The sequence below is a fragment of the Hipposideros armiger genome, unplaced genomic scaffold, assembly GCF_001890085.2.
Source record: "Hipposideros armiger isolate ML-2016 unplaced genomic scaffold, ASM189008v1 scaffold_252, whole genome shotgun sequence".
NCBI lineage: Eukaryota > Metazoa > Chordata > Mammalia > Chiroptera > Hipposideridae > Hipposideros > Hipposideros armiger.
In genome coordinates, this window is record NW_017731602.1 from 2,016,625 (window position 1) to 2,024,860 (window position 8,236).

At 35.6% G+C, this 8,236-nt stretch overlaps 1 pseudogene; it reads right to left on the bottom strand.

Annotated features, from left to right (window-relative positions):
- Positions 1-4,328: 4,328 nt before the first annotated feature.
- Positions 4,329-5,222, bottom strand: LOC109389951 (deleted in azoospermia-like pseudogene; annotated as a pseudogene).
- Positions 5,223-8,236: the final 3,014 nt, after the last annotated feature.

Below are 8,236 nucleotides of genomic sequence, written 5' to 3' on the forward strand. Positions count from 1 at the left end.
TGTAGTTTCTTAAGAAGTATTTTTAACACTTTTGTATCTTTTCTATTCAAAAGAAAAATATTATTTTTTACTGATATAATTTACATTTTTATATATGAGATTTTACATATTCTTATTAAGATATTTGATTCATATTCTATTTCCTAAAAATATTAAATTTCTGTCTTTCTAATATGCTTAACATGAAAAATAATCAAGAATTTTAGAATGCAAACTATAAGAACATAAAGTCTTATAGTTTGTTGCATGTGAGAAAAGTACAGATGTCATTGCCCTTGTACGGAGACACAAATGTTAGATTACTTTTCAGATTCCCACATGTTCTTTCTTTTTCTTTCTTGATCAACATCCTGCCTGTGTTGTTTTCCCTTCCACTTTCTGATTTTGATAAAAAATCCTTGCCACATGGCTTCCTGTGTGGCCACCAAAAAGTTGGAAGATGTAGCCTGAAAGTTTGAGGAATTTGTTCTCTGTGAGGTGAACCTTTACCAGTGGGAAAGGGAACTAGAAGAAATCAGGCACATAAATTACTTCCCCTTTCTTTCTCTTCCCCATGCACTCCTCAGAGACTTGCTTCCTTGTTACAAACCTTACAAACAAGTTCTGAATGCCAAGTAACACAAGGACAGGGCAACCCACTACACCTTTTTGTGGCTTATTGTTAAGCAGAAACCACATCATGGTTAACACATCATAGCACACTGGTTTCACCTTCCTTCACCTCACATTTCCTCTTATCTTCACCATCAGGACTAGCCTTCCCCAAAAGTGTTGGCACCTTAAACCTTGTCTTATTCTTCACTTACTAGAAAAGCCAGTTTAACACAGTTTCCACTTGGGATGACTGCTCTTAACCATATGTCGTCTTGGTATGGCTTGGGCCATCAGCATTTTGAGAAGGAGTTTTGCTAATGAACCTACCCTTGCTATTGTTTTGGAAGATAAGCTGGAAGGAAAACTAAATGGATCTGCAGAACAGGAAATCGTTTCTTCAGACACCTAAAATTGTGACAGGAAAGATGACTGTCAAACACAATTTTAAGGTTGTGGTGGTAATCACAGGGTTTAGTCAGAAATGCAGAGAAAGTTACCTCAAACTAGCCCAGAGAAAAATTACTACCTTCAAATTCATTATATTTAAGATTATTTAGCACAGTCCAATTGAATCAGAACAATAGTTTCCAACTCAGTGGGTGATCTTACATATGTTGTCTGAGACTCAGTGAACAACGCAAACCCTATGTGATTAGAAGTGAGTTTAATCTGGATTCTACTAGTTTGGGCTATTTTATGTCTGAAAATCTTGGCATTCATCTATCCAGCAGCTGCCATGGATGAGTTTGAGAAGAAGTGTGGTGACTCAAGTGTGGCTATGTGGAGTGACGTGAATGTGGCAAGAATTGTCTTTTATAATGAATTCATAAATGAGAATGGACATTGACAGTGAGATTTGGAAGGGAGTCTATAATTTGATGGGTGAAAGTGCCTATGAAGTGTTAAAACAGAAAGGATATGTAAACTTTGTTATTGATATAAGTGTGGCTTATCTAATTGTATTTACATTTTATAACAATATACAGGTATATCTAGTATGAATGATAATGAAAGGTATATGGCATTGAGAATAAATTCTTCTTAGCCTTTCTTGTATTCTGAATTCTAAAGGATTACCCTTTATCATTAAAAACTTGAGAGTAGATATATTTCAGCATTCAGAAAGATGTAAAACAACTATGCTATCTGGTTTCTATGCTGAAGAAATGTAACAATGTAGCTCTAATGTGACCAACTGAGCATTCAGTTACCATCCAAGCTCATGAATAGTAGTTAACTGTTTCTTCCTAAAGCAAAAATGTGGGCCCATAGTATCAAAACAAAGCACACTAATAAAATGCTTGCAGTTTATTTAACTTTTGAAAAAATTAAATCAACTACCATAATGTGCCAAAACTTGGAAAAAAAAAGAAAAATATATAAAAATTTTCCAACTCAATCTTAAACTAAGTAGAAATATGTATAAGAGTAAATTTTCTCCAATGAAACAGTTAGGCTATACTCATTAGACAACATTCCTCTCCAGTTTTTAAAACAAGTGAATGATTTTGTACAGTTTTAAAGCTTCAGCATTCTTTATTACCAATATTTTACAGAATTTAAGATTCAGCCATTAAGTTTAGCATTTTTTAGGAAAAAAATTAAAGAAAAAAAGGAGAATGGTAACTCACTGAGAAGCTTATATATGTAGTAAAGTTTAGTTTATCTCTGGTTCTTTAAAAAAATAGGTTCAGAATTTTAATGATCCTAATTACATCCCAAACAAATGCAATATCTATGTGTGGATTCTGGATAAAAGGTAAAATATTTCCAACTAATAAACATAAGACATGCTGATTGGACTCTCTACAATCAGTTTTACTGGGTTTAGATAAGGAAGATTTCAGTAAAGGTGACTATTTATTGAGTTCCACTGATTAAAAATGCAGTTTTAATATAATTGCAAGTAATGTATTTCGACAAAATAGGACAAAGATGAAGCTTATCCACTGGGTTTCATTCAAAGTTTTCAATGAACTACAAGCAGCCTTTGATGTATTAATGTCTGGCTTATAGAAAGCCACTTTCTTCCCTTTGTAAATACCTGTACTTTCTCTTGTTCCATAGATGATGTAGACGATGTTGCTTGTTAGTTAAAATATCTTATAAAAGAAAGTCCTGCTTCTTATCATGATGTATGTGACTTAAATGACTGTTTCATTAAAACTGTTTCTTCCTTATGTACTGTTTACATATACCTCTTTTTGGGATATTAGTTCAGTACTTTTATACAAATCTGAGTGTGTTCCACATTGGTGACATGTATTTTTGCAGTAAGTTTTTGTTTTGTTCTTAGAGCATGTCTAAAGTAACACATGCACTAGTGCTGTGGTCTGTGACAAAATTACTGTAATTCAAATTGGAAAATAAAATGTTTCCAGACTTTGTCCAACATTTATTCCTATGGCAAAGGAAATTACTATGTAATACTAATTATTTCTTATGCTGGTATGTTTAAGCTACTCTATGAAGTATGTAAAACATCAATATTTATGAATTAGTAGATGGCCTGATGTCTGTGAAATGGGAGAGAGGGGAAAAATTTGGTGTTAGCAATTCATAACACTCATAAAACAATAAATACTTCTTAAAATTAAAAAAAATGCAGTTTCGGGCCGGCCGAGTGGCGCGATGGTTAAGAACTCGCTTGGGATGCCAGAGGGCCCCGGTTCGGATCCCACATATGAGGGCCAGTGACACTGCCCTCTACAGCTAAGATGCTGAACAACAGCTCAACCTGGAGCTGGGCTGCCGTGAGTCGCTGGCGATGCGTGGGCTGCAGCCCCTGCTGCAGTGGGTTGCCATGGGCTACCGTGTGTAGCCAGCAGCCAGCGTGAGCGGCCAGCAGCCGCAGTGAGCGGCTGTCCAGAAGCCGGCGACTGATCTGCCTCGCCAGAGAAGAGCGCAATGATGGTGCCAACTTGGGCCAGTGAAGCAACATCCTCCACAACTAGATTGAAGAACAAAACGACAGCAACTTGTCTGTTCCCCTTTCCCCAATTCCCCAGCACTGTTCCCATCCCCCCAATTCCCCAATAAAAAAAAATTAAAAAAAAATGCAGTTTTAAAAACTCCACTTTTGTGGTAAATTTCTATTCAAATCATAAACGTAAAGCGCAATATTGTAAATATTGTACTATCCATAGGCACTTGCTAGAGAAGTGAAATGCTTGTATTGTATCAAAATTCTGACCTTTCAAAAAGTGAGCTTTCTAAAACAATTTTTTGAAAATCAGCATTTGCTCTTAAATTGTTAAAATACCAATTTCAATTAAAAAACTCATTACAGATACATTTTAATGTTATCCCTTTCGGTCTAATAATTTTTTACTTTCAACTATATATTCAACAAAGAACCAGGTTCTAAATAAACATCTAATGAAAAACAGTTTCAATGTAAAATAAAACTAGGCAATCCAATACAAGTTGTATAGCCTAAATGTGATGTATCAGTGTTCAGAGTTAAATATTTATAATTGTAAAAAACTCAGTCTTCTCTCTCTCTCTCTCTTTTTAACCTTCATTGGGGAACAGTGTGTTTTTTCCAGGACCCATCATCTCCAAGTCAAGTTGTTGTCCTTCAATCTAATTGTGGGGGCACAGCCCACCATCCCATGTGGGAGTTTAACTGGAACCTTGTTGTTAAGAGCATGTGCTCTAACCAACTGAGTCACCCAGCCGCCCCAGTCTTCTCTTAATATTCAAAACCAGCAACTTCTCGTGAGACTAGGAAGTTAGTAGAGAGGAACAGATATAAGCGCTGCCCGATTTCTTCTAAAACCATGTGCTCTTTTATCCTTGAAGTAGTCATCGTGAATATCAACAGAGTTTTTCAGTCTATTCTCTCGATTAAACAATAAGATACCACTGTCTGTATGCTACTGTTCACAGATTTCTTTTGTGGGCCATTTCCAAAGGATGGATAGCTTCGTGAACTGAGCATTCACTTGGCAAAACTTCAGCTCCTGAATAAACTTTGTTACCGTTGTAATTAACAGTTGTATAAGCTGGAGGCATAACATAACTCCTGTGTTCCCCAGCAGGCCACTGTGGTGTCATCCAGTAATTATATACAGGCAGCTGATATCCAGTGATGACCTGAACTGGTGAACTTGAGTGAGGAATCTACTCCTAAACATACTGAGTTATAGGATTCATCATGGTTGCAAGCTGTATACGGTAAGTTTCAGTGTTTGCATTGTTCCCGACACTCTGAAACTGTGTTACATGTGAGAATTAAAAACCAAAGGACGTGGCTGCACATGATAAGCACATAAATTTTTTTCCTGATTGCAGGGCCCGGTTTCAGCTTCTTCCCATGGAAATTTATCTGTGATTCTATTATGTTCTAAGCATCCATGTCATTAACAAAGGAAACAAATCCATAGCTTCAGGACACATCAGTTTGATCTGTGATTATCTTCACTTCTTTTACTAAACCACATCTAGCAAAGAAATACCTAATTTCAGTTTCATCCATCCTAACATCAATTCCACCAACAAAAACAGTGTTTGGCATGATTTTGCCTTCATATAAAACAGTCTTGGCTGGTCGTAGCTGATGAGGACTGGGTGCTGACCTCTCTGGAGATGGCTGAACTTGGCATCTCAGAATCTGCAGCAGACATATCTTCTAAATTGCTGATTCGATCCTCTGCCTCATCTAATCTACTATTGATTTTCTCTAATATATAAAGTGTGATAAAAAATACAGTGAATGTTTTAAGTTAAAAACATTACAGTAAAAGACACATTGCCATTAATCCCCCTTATAGTACTCCCTCTTGCTTCAAACACACTTATCCCATCATTCTTGCTACTTTCTGATGCAGTTCTGAAAGTCCTTTTTCGTGAGTGTCTTTACTTCATCCTCCATCATGAAAACTCCCTGTGTCACATATTACTTCTGGTATGGCAATTTCTGTTAAATAAAAACATTACAGTGCGTCCTCATCCACCTATTCACTAGATCTGGCACCATGCGATTTTGGCTCTTCCACAAAGTCAAAATTACCATGAAAGGTAAACACTTTGAATTGATTCAGGACATTGAGGCAGCCAATGTCGCAACTAAAGACACAAAAGAGAGCTTCCAAAACTGCTTCAGAAAGCGGCAAGAATGATGAGATAAGTGTGTTCAAAGAGAGAGAGAGAGTATTTTGAGGGCGATTAATGGCGATGTGTCTTTTACTGTAATATTTTTTTTTTAATTTAAACATTTCCCATTTTTTTAATTACACCTCATAATTACTCACTGACAAGAATTTCTCCTTCCTTTCACCTCACATTTATAAAAATTTAAATGGAGATTAGGAACTGACAAGCATTAGGCAACAAGTCCCTAAAGAAACCATTTGTAAACTGCTATAACAGTTTTTATATCCATTGTTACATCCAGTCCTCACAGAAGTCCTGTGGTGCAGGCATTTACCCTTCCTTTATGAAACCAATGATAAGACGTTTGGTAATTGTTCAAGGTCATGTGGCTAGAGAATGGTGACCCGGGATGTGAGACCAGGCTCCTGCCGCCTTGTTAGTCCACAGAGCCCTGGACTTTCCAGCATAATTTTTTTTTTACAGTAGTGTCAGCACTCTTAGACATGTAAAAACATGTTACAGGTTTTAAAATAGCAATAGATTCCTATACAGTCAAAGTAATCTCAGATTAAAACTGGCATCAAATTAAAATAAACACATTCATCTACCAAACAGCATTAGAGATTAGACTGATTATTAAAAGCAAACAAGGAATACAAGTAGGACACCAGCCTCTAGGGTAGTATGGTGTGTAAACATGCACACACACACACACACACACACACACACACACACACGTACCTCCATTATTAATCACATTAATGCCTCCAAATTAAGATAATGCTATATAGACAGTATTTTACTCTCTTTTGGCTCTTTTTGCCATCATTTTTCTGTATATTCCCCCAAATCTTTTTCTATTAATTTAAAACACGATGTTTAATGGGCTTTGTGTTATTACTTTATATGACTGCAGAATAACTTATTTACTCACTAATGCATTGGTGGATATTTAGGTGGCTTTTCCATTTTTCTGCTAGAGAGAACACTGTACTGAGGATCCATATACATACTCTTTTTTTGGTGAAGTTCTTATTCCTTCCTTAGAAGTAGGATTACTGGATCAAAGGGCATACACAGTTAAAATGCTTTTGATACATATTGCCAAATAATTTATAAAACTGATAGTCAAAATTCTATCACGTTTTTTCAGTTTATACTTTTGACTAACCCTTGAAGCTTAACATTTTTATATATTAGCAATTTGTATTTAATATTGATGTATTTTAATGTCTTTATTTTTCTGCAGCAAGAATTTGTCTCATGTATTTGGTTAAATAACTCTTTACATATTAAGGATTCTTATAACCAGTGTGCCAGTGTCATGAGTAAACATGAAATAAAAAGTTCTTGCTTTCACAAGTTTTTTTTTTTTTTTAGCATTCCAAGATAGAAAATAATCAAACAAGGAAACAAGATATATATTTGTGTCAGACAAAGCTATTTCTTTGCATCTGACCTTTTAGATAGCAGTAGGGATGGTAGGATAGAGAAGGGCGATGCCTTAGCTAATGTGGCCAGGGCATAATAAGGTTCTTGTTTCTCAAAGCTTTTTATTAAATACATATATCATTTTATAGTTTTCCTTATTTAGGTCTTGCCCACTTCTTATCACATTTCTTCCTTTGTGTCTTATATTTTTGTTGTTATTATGAAAAGGCTCTCTCTTTGCATTATGTTTTCTAACTGGCTATAGCAGGTGACTGACTGCTTTAATTATAATGTCTATAACGGAAGCAATGGTGGCAATGTTTGCATTAGACTGAGCCAATTACCATAGGGAGCTACTCAAAGTTTCTTGTGACTGAGCCCACAGGATTCTTTATCCATAACTTCCTAAGCTCATACTCAGTGTGGAAGTGTCAGAGTTAGAGAACCTTATGATGACCAAAGAGCTTAGCTTTTTAAAAAGTATTTATGTCTATTGGTAGTTTATGTTTTGAAATTATCCTACAAAACCTGCTATTTATCAAATACTGTAATTTGTGTGTTTTGCATCTAGTCAGGTTAAGAAACTTTAAAAAGGTATTTATACATTCTAAAAATCCACTTCATGTTACCCAAGTTGTATTACATTTTTTGAACTTATTTTCTTGCAGGTTTTTCTTTAAAGAAAAAAAATTCAATTCATCACGATTGGATAATGTTGACTGAGACCAAGAAGCTCTCTCTGCTTTGTGACTTCACACTTGACCAGCGAGGATGTAGATGGCTGTATGAAGAGTGATTGTTGCTGTAGGAACAATATCCAGGAAAGTTCTATCCTCCTATCTTGCTGAGTGTCTACCTGCGTATTTCCATGGCACTAATTACTGTGTGGAGGCCCTGACAGATAACATTAGCCCAAGGACAACATTCCAATCAGGAATTCTCATGGTTCTCCAAAAGTTCTGCCTATGGTTTGGAGTCAAGTTTTAGAACTTTTTTTCTCCCTGGCATTCAAAATATTAACTGCAATGTTGCGTTAATATAATGTATTACTGTTTCTTGGTATAATTAATTTTTTTTCTACTGAATATGGAGACTTTAAATGCTTTCTGTTTTG